Consider the following 20,119-nt stretch of genomic DNA (forward strand, 5'->3'; position numbering starts at 1 on the left):
AGAGCCGGCACAGATATGATGGGCTGAATGGTCTCCTTCTGTGCTGTGTCATTCTATGATTCCATCAGTGAAGTTATGTGATACACAATCGCATCAAATTGGCTCACCCTTAGTGACAGACCTGTAATCACCAGCACTTCACCCCTTGCTGTATAGTTCAAAGCATTCTTTCTAGACTTGGTCTCGGTTTGGACAGACAAATTGTACTGCTGGTCATTGTCAAGTGAAGATTGCGCAAAGAGAAATTCCTACTTGCATCATTACACTTCACGCAGATCCCAGTGACAGCACTGCCAAGCTACGAGGCAGTGGCATCAACAGGATATCCTCGACCTGCATTCGGTTTTCAGAAGAGGAACCGAGCAGAGACTGGACTCTGATACAGGGAAGGAAAGAGAATCCCCTTGGGTAAATAGTTGGTGAGCCGTTTGTACATCTTGTATGATTGTAGTCTGAAGGAGCTGCAAAGGTTTGGGGAACAGGTTACAGACCTGCTCTCCCATCTGCAGCAAAGGGAGGCGAGGAGGGGGCAACCTGGCATCTCCTGCCATATTCCTGTGCTCAATTCCAACACCAAGATTTCAAATTCCATTTGCAGAAACTATTCTTAGCTGAGATCAATGAGAGGTAATCGCATTGAAACATACAAGATTCTGAGGGGGATTGACTGGGTAATGCCAAGATTGTGTTCCCCGGGCTGGAGAGTCTAGAACCAGGGGGCACAGTCTCAGGTTAAGGGGTTGGCCATTTTAGGACTGAGATAGAGGAGGAATTTCTTCACTCAGAGGATTGTGAATCTTTGGAATTCTCTGCCCCAGAGCGCTGTGGATGCAGAGTCTCTGAATTTAGTCAAGGCTGAGATCGATAGATTTTTGGTCTGTAGGGGAAATCAAGGGATAAGAGATCAGGCAGGAAAGTGGAGTTGAGGTCAATGATCAGCCATAATCTCATTGAATGGCGGAGCAGGCTCGAGGGGCCTTATGGCCGACTCCTGCTCCTAATTATATTCTAAGAGTGTTCAACTCAGCCTCAGCAGATTCTGGATTAAGTTAACCAAGGTAAAAATTAGAATTTTTTGCTTTTCATTGCATGAGACAGGAGCAAGCAGCTATACAATTTAGATTTTTAAGTTATCATACTGCTACACATCTCATTTCAATTACACAATTGCAGAAAATCTTACAAACTGTACTTTGAGAACTTTCTGCACTCAAACCCAGAAGAAATGCTCACTTTTCTAATGCAAATTTCTCTACCCGACAAAAGAACACAATGTTACAAGAACACAAGAAAAAAAAAGATTCTGTGGACTGCAACTCTGTTCAAGTCTCACAGTAAGTAGTGTCAGAAGATTGTGGATTCGAATCCCACACCAGAGACTTGAGCACAAAGATCTCGGCGGACACTCCAGTGCACTGTCAGATGAGACGTTAAACCGAGGCCCCGTCTGCGCTCTCAGGTGGATGTAAAAGATCGCACGGCACTATTTCGAAAAGGAGCAGGGGAGTTATCCCAGTGTCCTGGGCCAATATTCATCCCTCAATCAACATAACACAAACAGATTATCTGGTCATTATCACATTGCTGTTTGTGGGAGCTTGCTGTGTGCAAATTGGCTGTTGCCTAACCCTACATTACAACAGTGACTACACTTCAAAAAGTACTTAATTGGTTGTATAACACATTGGGATGTCCGGTGAAAGGTGCTATATAAATGCAAGTCTTTCTTTTCTTTGTTGCATCAAAGATTAAGATCCAATCACTGGAGCATGAACAGGTGCCAGCAGTCACAGTGGGTCACCATACCAATGAGATGGTCAGATCACCCAATAGTGATATCTGGCATGTTGCAATGTTCCAAGCTGCTACTGCGCTTGTGCCAAGTCCACTTGCATCTTGCAAGTCCATCTGTCTCATGCTGCCAGCACCATCCAGTTCCAAAGTAACTAGATTAAATATCCACAGCCAAGCAAGACAACGTGTTGGTGCGAACTGGATTCTTTCCTGTCCGTTCTCCCCCGCCCCACCCCCACACGAGAGTTTCGAAATCACAGCCAGCCAGGGAGAGGCTAGTAGACTTGTCAAAGATCAGGCTAAGAAAAGGCGGGTGCTCACACCAGGTTTGTAGTAGCTAGCCCCCGGTGCAGTACAAGCAGAAGTGGACAACCGGTCACACTCGTACAGCAGCATAAGGCAGCACAAGGAGAGGACGGAGAAGGATAAAAAGTATATTAGAAACAAGTTGCGAGGACTGCCCAATGATGCAAGATGGACTGCATCCCCAGCTTCTCACATGCCGAATTTTTCATACAAGAAATACTGCTGTGGAGCAGTCTATGAATCCTGGGTTTTGGGGGGTGGGGGGGGGGGGCGACAGGAGCACCTAAAACAGATCATTGACAGAAAGACTTGCATTTCTATAGTGCCTTTCATGACCTCAGGCCATCCCAAAGCAATTTACAGTCAATGAAGTACTTTTGAAGTGTAGTCACTGTTGTAATGTAGGAAACACAGCAGCCAATTTGCACACAGCAAGCTCCCACAAACAGCAATGTGATAATGACCAGATAATCTGTTTTTTTTGTTATGTTGATTGAGGGATAAATATTGGCCAGGACACCGGGGATAACTCCCCTGCTCTTCGAAATAGTGCCATGGGATCTTCGACATCGACCCGAGAGCGCAGACGGGGCCTTGGTTTAATGCTCGTGAAAGACGGCACATCCGACAGTGCAGCACTCCCTCAGCACTGCACTGGAGTGTCAGCTTAAATTTTTTGTGCCCAAGTCTCAGGAGTGGAACTGGAACCACAACCTTCTGACTCAGAGGCGAGAGTGCTACCCACTGAGCCACAGCTGTAACAAATAGAATCAATGTGGGAGAAACTTGCTATAGAGTCGGGTGTCAGAATGACATTAAAAGGTAAGCACCACATTAAAAGCTTCACGCAGGGGTGGTGGAGGGGGGGCGTAGAGAAAGAGAAGGGAAAAAGAACTAAACAATTGGCTATCAGCCCCACAAATGTCAAACTCGTGCATTAAATGTGGTCACATCTCCCTCTTGTCAATTGGAGTAGAGAGCCAGGTAAGAGCTCATGATAGGAGACACCGTCCTGTTACCAAAGGCCTTTTATATATGATCAAAATGATTGTCATATTGATGGACAACCAACCACTGCTACTTCTCGAAAACCAGGTCTTCTCCAGGGCAACCAGCTGCTGATTACTGAGCATCACTGCCCGAGGTCTGTACCAGGGAAGAGGTCTTCAGGGAGAATTTGCAATGTTGCAAATACAATGGATTGCAGGGAAGCACAAAAAACAGCTTCTCACCAGTACTGCAATGAACAAAATCTGCAGATCAGCTTTACATTCAACGGCATTACAAAACAGCCTGCACTTTGGGTGGCACGCAAGCTTAAAAGAGCTTTGCAGATATTACCTGGAACACAGTGCTCGACAATCGAATATATGTAGTAGGGCCAGTGTTAAAAATATCGTCAGTGGAAGGCACAGAACTGGTGTGATAGACCAGTGTAATCTGGCATGTAATGACAGTACCAATGCACTAAATGCAAGCCTAGGCTTGTATTGTAGTAGCAAAGCAAATCAAATGTCAATATCCAAGTCAGATATCCAGGCCAAAGCTGCCGATGCCTGCAAATTTACTCTGCTCAATGATGTGCTCCAGGGTCTGATTAGGAGACCAACAGTCACATGATGGGGATGCTTTAATCTTCCACCTATGGAGAAGGTGGTTGATGGTTGTCTTGGAGGGGAAGGTTTGATCCTTCAGGTTGTACAGGGGGATCCTCTATAAGGAATGCATTCTGTATATCACAGTTCTTTCAAGCATTTTGCCATCGGTCATCAAGGCTGTGGGGAGGTCGCTGAAAAGCTTCAGCGACGGTCCAAAATCCCAAGTCTAGTGATACAATGGTGCATCACAGGATTATAAAACTACTTGCTGCCAGTCACACGCCTCCTTTACACTTACTCAATCCAACTGGGCATTAACGTACAATGAGGCATATGGATATCAGGTGGTTTATTATGCCAACAAGAATGTTGGCACAAGAATGTGTTTAAACCACTGGCACAGTAATGCTGAGTAAATAACTGCAGAGTTGAAGATAATTTGTTAAATGCTCAGTGTGAAAGCCAAAGCGTACACGTGCTGAAGAGGGTATATGTGGCATTCATTTGGCGGCAAATAGAATTCAAATAGGGGGAAATGTGGCGTGGCTTAGCACTCTGGAATGTTTCACCATACGACTCTAAGAGAGCTGGTTTCAGCCCCGTCAGCGGAGAGGCAACCAATCCCACACACTTGCTATCTACGAGTTTCTTTACATTGAAGGAGTCCAGCTCTTCTGTCCGAGCAGCGCTCAGAAACAAGGGCGAGGGGCTCCAATTGTCTGCCGGTTGGGAATTCAGATTGGCAGTGCCCTCGGCCACTTTCAAATTTGAGTGACCCAGGAGAGATGACAGGAGCGCTTTTATTTTTTTTTATATAAATATATTTATTTTTATTTAAATGTTTTCATCCAAAACTCAGCAGCCTGTGCCCTAAATCGCTCATCACCTCCTGTGCTCGCTAATCTATGCTGGCTCCCGGATAAGCAACGCCTCAATTTCAAAATTCTCATCCTTGTAGTCAAATCCCTCCATGGCCTCGCCCCTCCCTATCTCTAATCTCCTCCAGCTGCCATCATTCACACAACCGAACAAATTTATTAGTGTTTTTAATTTCCTTAAAGTAAGAGCATCTAAACCCAACAACAGTTCAAATACAGAAAGTCATGCTGCCGGCTGTATAAATATTTATACATGGCTGGCACAAATTAAAATTCCAACTGCAACATCCTTGATATTTCCAGCATTATGTTGATTAAACAGTAATTTAATTCTGGGCCAAATTCATTCAGCTCCGCCAGGGCAGCCCATGGGTTACAGTTGGCCTCAGCACCCGAGCTAAAAGGATTTTGGTGGGGATGGGGGAAGAGCAATGAGCCAAGGTTCTGCCTCAATCACTATCCAGTGACCGTGCTGGAAATTGCAAAATTGAACGTATCGCTGATGCTATGTTTAATTCCTGTTCACTGTGGAGCTTATTCAGAATAGCTTCGAGTGTCAGCCGTGGCTCAGTGGGCAGCACCCACGCGTCGGAGCCAGTAGGTTGTGGGTTCAAGTCCCACTCCAGGAACTTGAGCACATAAATCTCGGCTGACACTCCAGGGCAGTGCTGAGGGAGCGCTGCACTTTCAGGAGACATATTAAACATTCTCTATCTGGTCTCTCATGTGGACGCAAAAGATCCCATGGCACGATTTCGAAGAAGAACAGGGGAGTTATCCCCAGTGCCCTGGCCAATATTTATCCCTCAATCAACATAACAAAAACAGATTATCTGGTCATTATCACATTGCTGTGCACAAATTGGCTGCCGCATTCCCACATTACAACAGTGACTGCTAGAATAAATAGGCCATTCAGCCCATCGTTTCTCCTTCACCATTCAATATCATGGCTAATCTTTGACCTCAACTCCACTTTCCCGCCCGATCCCCATATTCCTCGATTCCTTCGGAGTCCAAAAATCTATCGATCTCAGCCTTGAATATACTCAATGATTCAGCATCCACAGCCCTCTGGGGTAGAGAATTCCAGAGTCACAACCCTCCTGAGTGAAGAAATTCCTCATCAGTCTTAAATGGCCTACCCCTTACCCGGAGACTGTGCCCCCTAGTTCTAAACACTCCAGCCAGGGGAAACAACCTCTCAGCATCTACCCTGTCAATCCCCCTCAGAATCTTGTATGCTTCAATGAGATCACCTCTCATTCTTCCAAACTCCAAGAGGAGTATCGGCACAACTCCACTTTCCTGCCCAATCTCCATAACCCTCGATTCCCCCCCAGAGTCCAAAAAACTATCGATCTCAGCCTTGAATATACTCAAAAGACTTAGCATCTACAGCAGTGAATTCCAAAGGGTCAATTGAAGTTTGAGATAGATAGATCTTGGTTAGGCAAGGGACTTGGAGCAAAGGCAGGTTAATGGAGTAGAGGTACAGATCAGCCATTTGATCAGTTCAAGTGGGGCATAAACACCAGCATGGACTGGTTGGGTTGAATGTCCCATTTCTATGGCTTGTACTTTCAGTAATTCTATGCAGTCTATGACCCATTTGAGTGACGGAACAGGCTTGAGGGGCATTGAATGGTCTACCCCCGTCCCTATGAGGAACAAACAGATTCAAGATGTCACCATTAGTTCCATTTCAGTAGTGAAATGAATTACGATCAACACCCTTCTGTCTGTCTTGTAGAATATTTGTAACTAGGTGTGCTAATGTACACAGGGAGAAAATGGTGGAGAAGTTACTGGCTCAACTAGAAGATCACAAAACTGCTGGCTGATCACCCTTGACGGCTGTTAATCACAAATGATATTAAGTGCATTTTTTATAAAAATATGGAGTGGGTTGCCTCCCTCTTCAGTCTGAGCAATGCTGCAGGCTGTCTGGAAAAGGCCCAGTGCCAATAAACACTCCAAAGCAAAATTCAGTTTATCAGCATCACCTGCCCGCTGCAAACACCACTTCAGAATCTGTAGTTTATACAGTGCTAGATTATACCCACTGCCACAATTACCCCAGCATGTAATGAAACACAGAGGTGCAAGGTCATTGTGAAGCTGGGTTATTTATGTTAATACACACTTTACCCCATCTAGTAACCACTCAATAGCCTGTGAGCGACATGGCCTGGCTTCTAAATGTTCAGCATTGTTCCCATCCCTCTGCTGGACCTGCTCCGAGGAGAAACCATGATGCAAGGTCTTACTGCACCCAAAGACCAGCTGCGTCTTTTCTTCACACTATTCTCATCTTATGACGATACTCTCTGGAGTTTAAAAGAATGAGGTGATCGCATTGGAACATACAAGATTCTGAGGGGAATGACAGTAGATGCCGAGAGGCTGTTTCCCCTGGCTAGAGAGTCTAGAACCAGGGGGCACAGGTCTCAGGATAAGGGGTCGGCCATTTAGGACAGAGACAAGGAGAAATTTCTTCACTCAGGAGGGTGGTGAATCTTTGGAATTCTCACCCCAAAAAGCTGTGGATGCTGAATCGCATATTCAAGGCTTAATTAGATAGATTTTTGGACTCTAGGGAAATCGAGTGGTTTGGCGAGTGGGCAGGAAAATGAGGTCGAAGATCAGCCATGATCTTATTAAATGGCGGAGCAGGCTAGAGGGGCAGTATGGCCTACTCATAACGTAAGAAATAGGAACAGGAGTAGGCCATTTGGCCCCTCGAGCCTGCACCACCATTCAATACAATCATGGCTGATCTGATCATGAACTCAGGTCCACTTCCCTGCCCGCCCCCCATAACCCATTATTCCCTTATCAGTTAAGAAAACCTGCTCCTGCTCCTAATTCTCGTGTTATGAACTCCTTTCCAAATTGTGAAGTCTGAGAATAGCTTGTTGCAGCAGCGCCTGTACATGATAGGTTGGTGAAACCAGCACATTTATACTGTCGATGACTTCACCATCACAAAGGCAAAAATATGCCTGAGGCAGCAGATGGGACTCCTATCCCCTCTAAACAAATCGAGGCACTCCGAACAACATGTTTAAAATTTAAAATCCTTTTGAAACTGCACCATTTTCACCTCCTGAAGGTGCTTACTCATGCTGGGCTCCTTTTCCAATTCAGCACAGTGCTCAGGGGGCCATTCTTAATGTGAGAGTCTAGACCATGAGCAACTAGTCAGACAGCATGGGCTGAGGGATTCACAGCCAAGGCGGACCCAGCTCACAGCCTTGCACCTTCCCACAGGGGTCACTCGATTGCAATCAGGAACCATGCCCGATTTTTCCAGCTCTTCTGGCCCAGCAGCACAAGGTCAATGGCAACACCTCCTGTCGCCACTCGGGTTGGATCAGCATACACAGACCAGGAATCAAACCACGAACCTCCCTGGTCAGTTCGGTTCAGTTCTTATAAGCCAACCGCTGGGGCAGCTAGTTTTGCCAGTTTGGAACAAATTCATTTCCCTGCAGTTACGTTAGATTTCTTTTATGAGTTCCGCTTCTGAGCTCCAATTTACTTTGACAAAAACAGAACCCATCAAGTCATAGAATCATAGAAATTTACAGCACAAAAGGAGGCCATTCGGCCCATTGTGTCCACGCCGACCGAAAAAAGCTACCAGCCTAATCCCACTTTTAGGCTCTTGGTCTCGACACTTCAAGTGTATATCCAAGTACCTGTACTTTTTAAAATGTGATGAAGGTTTCAGGCAGCGAGTTCCAGCTGCCCACCACCCTCCGAGTAAAAAAAAAAAAAAAGGTTCTCAACTCCCCTCTAATCCTCCTGCCAATTTAAATCTATGCCCCCTGGTTGTTGACCCCCTCTGCTAAGGGGAAATAAGTCCTTCCTATCCACTCTATCTGGGGCCCCTCATAATTTTATATACCTCAATCAGCCTCCTCTGTTCCAAAGAAAACAAACCCAGCCTATCCAATCTTTCCTCAGCTAAAATTCTCCAGTCCTGGCAACATCCTTGTAAACCGATAGCAGTTTCAAAGGGACAGCAAAGTGTATGGGGGGGGGGGGGGGGGGGGCTGGTCCAAGTTTCCAAGATCCACCAGCATCTGTATCAGAAAGAGTTGCACACCGACCAGACTGTCCCAGGCCCCGTTCCTAGTCTGTGCTGATTTAGTTCAGCCAGGGTAGCTAACATGAGCCTAGGGAGAGGAGGGAAAGAAAGCATTCAATAAGTTTTAATAAGTAATATTCACACTTTGGTTAACTCTCACTGGCAATGATACAGCTGCTGCACAAACCAGATTTGATGGCTAGTCAGTGACTTTATAGATAGCAATGGGGATACAAGTGAGCTCTGCTGTAATGCTCTTAACAGTCAAACTGTTTAGGTTCATAGATTCTTCTCTGAGGGTTGTAAATCTGTGGAATTCACTGCCTCAGAGAGGTGTGGAAGCTGGGACATTGAATAAATTTAAGACAGAAACAGACAAGTTTCTTAAACGATAAAGGATAAGGGGCAATGGGGGAGCGGGCGGGAAAGTGGAGCCGAGTCCATGATCAGATCAGCCATGATCTTATTGAATGGCAGAGCAGGATCGAGGGGCCGTATGGCCTACTCCTGTTCCTATTTCTTATGTTCTTATGTACAATGGCCACTTGTGTAAACTACTAGGGCACTGCAGTACTTATGGAAGTGTACCCCAGCAGAAATGATCACCTTCGGGGTGACGATTAGCAAAAGAGTTTACAGCTGCAAACAGGAGCCAAACATCAGCTTTCAGTAATTCTACACTCCCATTTGCCACAGAGTGTCAGCTGTGGCTCAGTGGGTAGCACTCTCGCCTCAGTCAGAAGATTGTGGGTTCAAGCACCACTCCAGAAACTGGAGCACAAAAATCTAGGCCGACACTCCCAGTGTCGTGCTGAGGGAGTACTGCACTGTTGGAGATGGCATTTTGCGGATGAGACATTAAACCGAGGCCCCATCTGCTCTCTGGTGGATGTAAAAGATCCCATGGTACTATTTCGCAGAAGAGAAGGAGTTCTCCCTGGTATCTTGGCCAATTCCCTCAATTAACATTACTTTGTTTAAAAAAAACAGATGATCTGGTCATTATCATATTGCAGTTTGGGGGAGCTTGCTGTGCGCAAATTGGCCGCCCTGTTTCCTATATTAGAACAGTGAATACACTTAACGTACTTCATTGACTGTAAAAGCGCTTTTGGATGGCTGATGGTAATAAAAAGTGCTATGCAAGTCTTCCTTCAGATCACATTAACCTCTAATAACGATGACGAGACTGCAATTCTCTCCTCTGGGACGCTAAAGGCTGCTCTTGTTGCTTGCGTACAGAAGGTTTCATGTCACTTGTCGGCAATGCACATGCCATTTCCTTTCTTCCATGTGTCACATGCCATGCACCAATCTGTCAGAATGGTGGTCAAGTAAGCAGCTGCCATCACTCTGCCAATTCTGGTCTGCAAGCATCTGTTCGAGCTGCATGGGAGCGACCCAGATTACATCACCAGCTATTTTCCCTTACCTCCCTCACAAACAAGACAGGAAGCGCATCAGCTGAGAAACTCGCAGGTGCAAACTCTCAACCCTTCAACAAGGAGGTGCAATTTCTGGGCAGCATCAGATAGAATTCTCAGCTGATTTATCTCAAGATTTCACTTCAAATGCAAAGAATTACTACCGGTTTACCATACTGAGCCTATCTGCTCAGGAAATTAAGAACTGATGAGCATTTAAACACAGAAACTCACATTGTACATTTAACAGGGAAAAGAGAATTGTAATGTATTTGCTTCAATGGCTATTTGCTTAAGAATTAGTAGCAACACATTGCTATTAAGAACTAGGAGGTTTATTAGCAAAGGTTTAACAATCACACGACACATTACCAGTTCATCCACCAGGCTCACAACCACCTGCCTCATCGTGGATCCCCCGAACCCAACTGGCTGGGGTTTTATTGAGTCTTGAACATCACGTTACTAGCTAAGCCACTCACAATTCAACAGCTCCACAGACCTGTGAGCATCCTCACAGGGGCATACATTACAAGAATGAATTAGTTAAAACTGTTAAAGGGGCACATGGGTAATGTGGTGGGCAACAGCACTCTTCACCTCTGCTCTGGGTGAGAATTCAGCCCAACAGCTGGAGTGAAATCTCCTCAATGGCTGCAAGGATGTTCAAGCCAGAAAGTCAGTAGTTACAGTGCAGTCACCAGATCCAACGCCACTGTATAAAACTGTCCCTTATTCAACACCGTTGGTTGGTACAGAAACATCCCACAGTTATTTCCCGATTCCACCGCACAATTATTCAATGCTGCTTTCCAGAGGGGCAGCTTGGGAAACTGTACAAAATTCCACATTTCAGGTTCCCTGATGGCTCAACTTTATCGAAGAGGTCCCTAGTGGAATCACTGGTCTGCTCTGTGCAACTGTGGGGAGGCTACAGATGGCTTCAATGGAGGGGTGGGAGTAAATGGGGAGAGATGTCAGTATGTCACACTTGTACTCCTAGTGGCCAGTAGGTCCCATTCACCCATCATCACTGTGCCTGCTGACCTACACTGGCTCCCGATCTGGCAGCGCCTCAATTTTAAAATCCCTCCATATCTCTAGCCTCCTCCGGCCCTACAACCTTCCAAGATCTCTGCGCTCCTCCAATTCTGTCCTCTTGAGCATCCCCCATTTCCATCGCCCCACCATTGATGGCCGTGCCTTCAGCTGCCTGGGTCCCAAGTTCTGGAATTCCCTCCCTAAACCGCACCGCCCCTCTACCTCCTTCAAGATGCTCCTTAAAACCGACCTCTTGGAGCAAGCTTTTAGTCACCTGTCCTAATATCTCTGTGGCTCAATGTCAAAATTTTGTTTGACAACGCTCCTGTGTAGTGCCTTGGGATGCTTCGCTACTTTAAAAGCGCTATATAATTGCAAGTTGTTATTGTAACAACGCAGTTTTGGTGATGGGGATCAAGGGTTGTCAGTTACAATGTTGTACAGACATCCAAAGGAGGAGGAGGAGGAGGAGGCAGCGACATTTTCAAATCAAGGTTAAAGATCAGCTTTATCAAGCAGCCCCAGAGTAACAGATTTCCTAAAACACATGCTTTGTTCTGAAAATCTTGCAAGGCTTCTGGCACCTCAACATTGTGAAACCAAAACCATTTTGAATGACTTCCACCATACATTAGCCTCGTCCACCCTACGCCATCCCAGCTGCTCACTCACCCAGGCTGAATCCAAAAGGTGCAAATCCCATGTCCTGTTCAACCAAGTACTGAACACCAATACTACCCATGTCCATCTCCAATAGTTGCCCCATCTCCCTTCTTACCTCGCCACTGCTGAAATCCACATACATGCCCTTGTTACCTACTTCCCCAACACTTCCCTTGATTATCTCCAAGAGTGCCACCCCATATAAACCACAACTCCAAGAACCTCATTGTACACAACAACTTGTATTTATATAGTGTCTCGAACATAGCAATACACCAAGGCACTGCACAGACGTACAACCAAGCCAGTCACCACCGGGTCCCACCACCTAGTCCCCCCACCCATCTAATCTTCACGAGCTTCCTATACCTCAATGCATAAACTTCAAAATCCATGTCCTAATTTATAAATCTCACCACAGCTACATTCCACTTCACCTCTACATCTTCCTCTGCTGCAACTTCTGGTCTTTGGTCCACCATATCACCCATTCCTCAGATACTATATCTGCACTTAAACCAAAATCTCTTTCCTCCCTTGTGGCTCGGCGAGTAGCTGAGCGATACAGACTAATGAAGCATCACCGCTGAACCCAATCTCATCTTAAAACATTCATATGATGCACACACTTCCACCAAGGGTCTCCGGATAGCAATCAGCAATCTGAATCATTCCCATTTTTCCCCTCCCTGCAGATCCTCGGGGCTACTCACCAGATAAAACTCCAGCTTCAATCCACAATCTGCACTGTGTTGGCGGATCTCAGCGGGGCCAGAAGCAGATTACCTCTGGCCTCAGCATACGAGATTGAGGGGGGAGGGGATTGGCTGGGACTCCCAGTCATGACCATTAACCAGTAACCGGTCAAAGTGTGAGAAGATCAAATGATTTGGCTTAGCTGGAATGCTATCTATAGTTGAACGGCCTGGCGACCCTCACCGTCAGGGCTCTCAACACAACGGTCACTTGGGGGAGGTGTCAAAAGGAAACAAGCGCTTATGAAACTGCACTTTCAGAAATGGGAGAAACTGGTAAGAACAAAAAAGTTAAAAAAAACAAAAATCATGTCATTTCTCCAGACGGCAGATGATGATGATGATGGCGCTTTTCCCATTTACATTTCTAGACCCATCTCGTGTTTCTTTACTTGTCCCATTACCATCTCCTTTTGCCTTGCACCCTTTTGTCATTTAATCTCTCCTGCCTTTTCCCTCCCCAGACCTTCCCTTTCTTGTCCTCTGTACTTGCTTGGAACCCGTTTATATCTCCAACATTTTCCAGTTCTGATGAAAGGTCATCAACCTGAAATGTTAATGTTGATCTTTGTGAAATGTATAAGATTCTGAGGGGGCTGGACAGGGTGGATGCAGAGAGGATGTTTCCCCTCGTGAGGTAATTCAGAACTAGGGGGCATAGTTTCAGAATAAGGGGTCGCCCATTTAAAACAGAAATGAGGAGGAATTTCTTCTCTGAGGGCTGTAAATCTGTGGAATTCTCTGCCCCAGAGAGCTGTGGAGGCTGGGTCATTGAATATATTTAAGGCGGAGATACAGATTTTTGAGCAATAAGGGAGTAAAGGGTTATGGGGAGCGGGCAGGGAAGTGGAGTTGAGCCCAAGATCAGATCAGCCATGATCTTATTGAATGGCGGAGCATGCTCAAGGGGCCAAATGGCCGACTCCTGCTCCTATTTCTTATGATAACTTTTTCTCTCTCCACAGATGCTGCCTGATCTGCTGAGTATCCCCAGCATTTTGTTTTTATTTTAAAAATCATGCCGCTTGCATAAATATCATGAGCTGCTAAAAACATTAGTCATAAACAGTTGTCAGCCGTGGCCCAGTGGGTAGCAAACTCGCCTGAGGCAGAAGGTTGTTGGTTCAAGTTCCACTCCAGAGACTTGAACACAAAAATCTAGGCTGACACTCCAGTGCAGTACTGAGGGAGTGTTGCACTGTCAGAACATGGGAACGCCATCACCTGCAAGGTCCCCTCCAAGTTACACACCATCCCGACTTGGAAATCTATCGCTGCTGGGTCAAAATCGTGGAACTCCCTCCCCAACAGTACTGTGGGAGCACCTTCACCACACGGACTGCAGCGGTTCAAGGCGGCGGCTCACCACCACCTTCTCAAGGGGAAATTAGGGATGGGCAATAAATGCTGCCTTGCCAGTGTCATCCACATCCCAGGAACGAATACATTTTTTCAATAGGAACATAGGAACAGTTGCATTGTCGGAGGTGCCACCTTTCAAATGAGATGTTAAACCGAGGCCCCGTCTGCTCTCAGGCGGACGTTAAAGATCCCATGGCACTATTTCGAAGAACAGCAGAGGAGAGCTCTATTCACAGAAAAGGAGAATATATGGGGTCTATACAGGAACGGCAGCACAGTGGTTATATTACTGGATTAGTAATCCAGAGGCCTAGACTAATGAACTGGAGACATGAGTTCAAATCCCACCACAGCAGCTGGGGAAACTTATAGTTAATTAAATAAATCTGGAATAAAAAGCTGGTCTCAGTAATGGTCTTCACTCAGAGGGTGGTGAATCTTTGGAATTCTACCCCAGAGGGTTGTGGGTGCTCAGTTGTCAAGTATATTCAAGGCTGAGATCAATAGATTTGTGGATACTAAGAATCAAGGGATATGCAGGTTGGGTGGGAAAGTGGAGTGAGGTCGATGATCAGCTATGATCTTATTGAATGGTGGAGCAGGCTCAAGGGGCCGTATGGCCTACTCCTGCTCCTAATCCTTATGTACTTATTTAATTATGAAGCAAAATTGAAGTGATGGGTTTTTCCAATGACTCTGGATTTCCTCAGGTACATAAGAACATAAGAAATAGGAGCAGGAGTCGGCCATTTGGCCCCTCGAGCCTGCTCCGCCATTCAATAAGTTCTTGGCTGATCTGATCAGCCTCAGCTCCACTTCCCTGCCCGCTCCACATAACCCTCGACTCCCTTATTTAAAAATCGGAATATCTCCACGTTAAATATATTCAATGACCCAGCCTCCACAGCTCTCTAGGGTAAAGAATTCCACAGATTTATAACCCTCAGAAGAAATTCCTCTTCATCTCAGTTTTAAATGGGCGGCCCCTTATTCTGAGACTATGTCCCCTAGTTTTAGTTTCGCTTACGAGTGGAAATATCCTCCCTGCATCCACCTTGTCGAGCCTCCTCATTATCTTATATGTTTCGATAAGATCGCCTCTCATTCTTTTGAATTCTAATGAGTAGAGGCCCAACCTACCCTCATAAGTCAACCCCCTCATCACGGGGTAGCACAAGATCAGCTATTTATTCTACATTGCAAACTAAATGATTCATTCCAGAACATGACTAGACTTGCCAATTACTTCCTCCTACTCCGGACAGATTTGTTGAACTAAAGAGACCACATCCTAAAATGGATACGCCCACTGTGAAATTACTCTCCCTCTTTGCCTGGAGGCAATGACTCACATCAACATTTGGATCCACAAGCAGCAGCTCTCTGGTACCTCTACTACATAGCCACCCTGTGCGCATAGGATGCTCCAGCACAGGTGAATCTGCACTGTGCTCATCCAGCATCTAAACTTCAGCCAAGGTTGGTGGATAATTAGGAGCGGGTATCCTGGCTGAGATGTCCTTCTCCAGCCTGTGGATACTGGAGCAAAGTGGAGCACCCCCACTGTTGCCTCAGCAGAGACTGACTAATTCTGCATGGAACAAATCCTGGTCTCTTATATAACAGGGAGCATCCACTGAACAGCAGGTGGCCATTCAGCCCCGCCATCCCCTTCTGCCAGCTTAACTCCACTTCCCTGCCCGCTCCTCATAACCCCTTATTCCCTTATCGGTTAAGAAACTATCTATCTCGGTCTTAAATTTATTCAATGATCCAGCTTCCACAGCACTCTGAGGCAGCGAATTCCAGGTTCACAATTCTCAGAAGAAATTCCTCCTCATCTCAGTTTAAGATTATGCCCCCTAGTTCTAGTTTCCACCATCAGTGGAAACATCCTCTCTGCATCCACTTGTTCAGCCCCCTCAATCTTATTAGTTTCAATAAGATCACCTCATTCTTTTGAATTCCAATGAGTAGAGGCCCAACCAACTCAACCTTTTCTCATAAGTCAACCCCCTCATCTCCAAAATCAACCTGGTGAACCTTCTCTGAACTGCCTCCAAAGCAAGTATATCCTTTTGTAAATATGGAAACCAAAACTGCACACAGTATTCCAGGTGTGGCCTCACCAATATCCTATGACTATCAAGACTTCCCTGCTTTTATACTCCATCCACTTTGCAATAAAGGCCAAGATACCATTGGCCTTCCTGAACCTGCATACTAACCTTGTGCGTTTCATGCACCAGGACCTCCAGGTGCCGCTGTACTGCAGTACTTTGCAATCTTTCTCCATTTAAATAATAACTTGCTCTTTGATTTTTTTTTCTGCCAAAGTGCATAATCTCACACTTTCCAACATTATACTCCATCTGCCAATTTTTGCCCACTCACTTAGCCTGTCTATGTCCTTTTGCAGCTTGTGTGTGTCCTCCCCACCCTCCTTCCTCTCAAGGCCCCATACCACACATGCTAACTTGCTTCCAGGTCTCGCCTAATTGTCCGAATCAGTCACTGGGAGGAGCACAAGCTTGGACAGGATGAAGTGCCTGCCCCATCAACGACAACGGCATGTAGAGAAGGCAGCTGCTGACGTGTAGCTGCATAGCACTGTTCTGATGCGCCAAAGGGTGTGGGATATTGCATTTGTCAATCAGCTGAATTTTTTTTTGTGAAGGGTGAAAGAGAAAACGGGAATGAAAACTAATTTTGCTCCTCCAGTCCTAAAAGCGCTGATTCCTTGCTGGAGTTTGTAGCACAAGCAAGCATCCTCCACTACCTTGCCCGAGTATCTATTATTCATGCATGAGCCTTGATAAACTATTTGATCATGAATGGCACCACAACCAAACTATCATTTCCTCAGCAGATGCTATGCATGTGGACGATGAAGAGCTGTCAGTGAATTTCCCCTCCCTAGTTCTTATGTGCCAATTGTGGCACTCCTACCACCCACCTTGGCAGATTTCAGTTAACTTGGAATAAAATAGGGACTAAACCTGGGAAAATGCTGGTCTGCATGACTCAGTGGCTTGCTGGACAAACCTGCTGTACTAGCCGAGAGCCTGCTAAAACTTGCTAATTGTACATTTTTGCAGAGAAAAAAATACTTCTGTCCAACTACACCATGCATCAGTGGAAAAAAAATAGCATCAGTAATGGTGACCATGTAACTACTGGATTGTCGTTAAAATCAAGCTGGTTCACGAATGTCCTTTAGGGAAGGAAATCTGCCGCCCTTACCCGGTCTGGCCTATACGTGACCCCAGACCCACAGTAACATGGTTGACTCTTAACTGCCCTCTGAAATGGCCTAGCGAGCCACTCAGTTGCATCAAACCGCAACGACAAAGTCACTGTGGAAGTGCCTTCACCTCACGGGCTGCAGCGGTTCAGGAAGGCGGCTCACCATCACCTTCTCAAAGGCAATTAAGGATGGGCAATAAATGCTGGCCTTGCCGTGATACTCACATCCCAAGAAGGAATTTAAAAAAAATTAACCTTGTTGCTACAGAATAGCCACTGCAGCTTTGACACTACACTATTCTGTATCGACAACTGAAGGGATTATCACGAATGCAAAATGCTGATTATTCACCAGGCACACAATACTGTGACTTGAGAAGCAAACATATTTTTCTGAAATAATACAACCGATTACCTAGAGCATATAACGATGCCAAGGAGCAATTAGAAGCTGATCTAGGGATTCAAATGGTTTATATATAGAATGGTTACCTGCGAGTGTTACGGGCGGTAATCTAATCAAGGGGTTTAGATACACGTACCACAAGAGCAGTGCTGGGTCAGTTTATAGCCATTGTTCAAACGCCACAATTACCTGGGAGCGATCCGCTTACAATATGCAATTGCACTTTTATGGGTCCATTTTATTCTGCATCATGGCCTTTCTATGAAAGCCAGCATCTGTATACACACACGCACAGACTGCCAGTGAGCTCAGTGCTCCAGCTGTGACGCGACAGTCACACGAGCAGATTAACAATATCATTAATGAAGGTTCTACCAAAAAATATATGCTCGTTCAGTAGGTTGAACCACAGAGGCCCGGTTTGATCTCTGGCCTGTTTTGAGCTGAGCTAGTTGATCTCAGTGCGAGCATGACAATTTTCCTCATCATCTCAAGTTAAAAGATGAATTATAAAAGGGTTTTGATAGAGTAAATAAGGAGAAACAGTTTCCACTTGCCGATGGATCGGCAATCAGAGGACACAGATTTAAGGTAATTGGCAGAAGAGCCACAGGCAAGATGAGAATTTTTTTTTTTTTTTTTTAAAAAGATGAGAGTTGTTATGATCTGGAATGCACTGCCTGAAAGGGCAGTGGAAGTAGATTCAATTTTTTGAATAACTACTTGGGAGGAGAAAATTGCAGGGTTATTGGGAAAGAGCAGGGAAGTGGGACTAATTGGGTAGCTTTTTCAAATGCCGGCACAGCCACGATGGGCTGAATGGCCTCCTGCTCGCTGACCTACATTGGCTTCTGGTTAAACACCACCAAATTTCAAAATTCTCAGCCTTATTTTCAAATCCCTCCATGGCCTCACCACTCCCCATCTCTAATCTCCTTCAGCCTCAACCCTCCCTCCAGAAATGTCTGCGCTCCTACAATTCTGCCCTCCTGAGCATTCCCGATTATAATCGCTGAACCACTGGAGGCGGTGCCTTCTGTTGCCGAGGCCCCAAGCTCTGGAGCTCCCTACCTAAACCCCTCTCCCTTATTCAAGATGCTCTTTAAAACATACTTCTTGGACCAAGCTTTTGGTCACCAGCGCTAAATTCTACTTATGCGACTGTCAACATTTTTATCGCATTATTACTCGTGAGAAGCACCTTGGGCCGTTCCACGTTAAAGGCGCTATATAAATACAAGTTGTTGTTGTAAGATTGCATGGTGACAGAAGGGAGGAAACCAGACAGGTTCCTTGCTCCTCACTGCACTCCAGTGACCTCTAACTGAAGAGATCCTGTGCGTGGATGTAGGATGACAAGGAGCAGCAAGCTTGCCTGTAATGTCCACCAGTTGAATTGCCTGGAGGTACTCATCGTCTCAACAAGTGTCCCCTACTGACCCCGTCAAACCACAGCCCAGTGGATGTCCATTTTTTTTTTCCTCAGTTTGGTTTTAAATTTGCTTTGCAAACCTCAGCCTTACCACCTTCAAAAGTCCTCCTGGAAATCCTTCTCTTTAACCAGACCTTTGACAACCCTTTTAATGTCTTTTTCAGCTCCACTCTCTCCCCTTGCCCTCAGCTCAATTTCCACCATTTCTGTTCCTTTGCTTCACATGAGCAATAAAATCTGCTATGTACAAGAGCACGGGAGCAAAGTCCGTGCAAATGTTCAGTGTCCAGTACAAACGTAGCTTCACAAAAACACAGGCCAACTATGCTTTATGAGTGGGCTCCTGCTATGCTATTTTAGTGCTCTGACACAATATTGTTTTAATTACACAATTATACTGCTGTGAAAAGTATACGCTGCAAGATTCCAAGTGAGAACATCTCCACCTAGATTTCGCTTTCAATTGTGTGCAGTTTACACGCATTGATAAGCACATTCTAAGGTTTCTGCCTCCATTTTGAGCAGAGCAGCTACAAAATAAGCAGTCATGGCACTTTTTAATAATGTCTTTTTCTGGGTGATTTAAAAAAAAAATTCCTCCCAATTAGCTCATAGGATAGCACAGCACAGGAGGCCACCATTCGGCCCATCGAGCCTGAGCCAGCTCGTTCAAAGAGCAAAGCAGTCAGTCCCTCTCCCCCGCTCGCTCTTCTCCTTCAAATATTTATCCAATCCAATCCACCACACATCGCCGCTGGTTTGTCTGCCAATCACCTTCAATCTGGGCCCTCTGGTTACCGACCCTTCAGCCATTGGAAACGCTTTCTCTTTATTTACTTTCTCAACCCTTCATGATTTTAAACACCTCGATCAAATCTCCTCTTTGTGTTCCAAGGAGAACCATCTCAACTTCTCCAGTCTATCCACCTAACTGTAATCCCTCAACCCTGGAACCACTCCAGTAAATCTCTTCTGAACCCTCTCCAAAGCCTTCACGTCCTTCCGAAAGTGCGGTGCCCACAATTGGTCATTATATGCCGGCTGGGCTCAAACTAGCATTTTATAAAGGTTTAGCATAGCTTCCTGGCTTTTGTACTTGATGTCTCTATTTATAAAGC

General features: G+C 45.6%; 1 protein-coding gene across 4 annotated transcripts in view; it reads right to left on the reverse strand.

The window, feature by feature from the left end:
- The window catches only part of LOC139229965 (protein Tob2-like), a 121,696-nt gene that overhangs the window by 7,484 nt on the left and 94,093 nt on the right, over nucleotides 1–20,119 (reverse strand). The gene's annotated exons all lie outside the window — the stretch shown is intronic.

The sequence above is a fragment of the Pristiophorus japonicus genome, chromosome 19, assembly GCF_044704955.1.
Source record: "Pristiophorus japonicus isolate sPriJap1 chromosome 19, sPriJap1.hap1, whole genome shotgun sequence".
Taxonomy (NCBI): Eukaryota; Metazoa; Chordata; class Chondrichthyes; family Pristiophoridae; genus Pristiophorus; species Pristiophorus japonicus.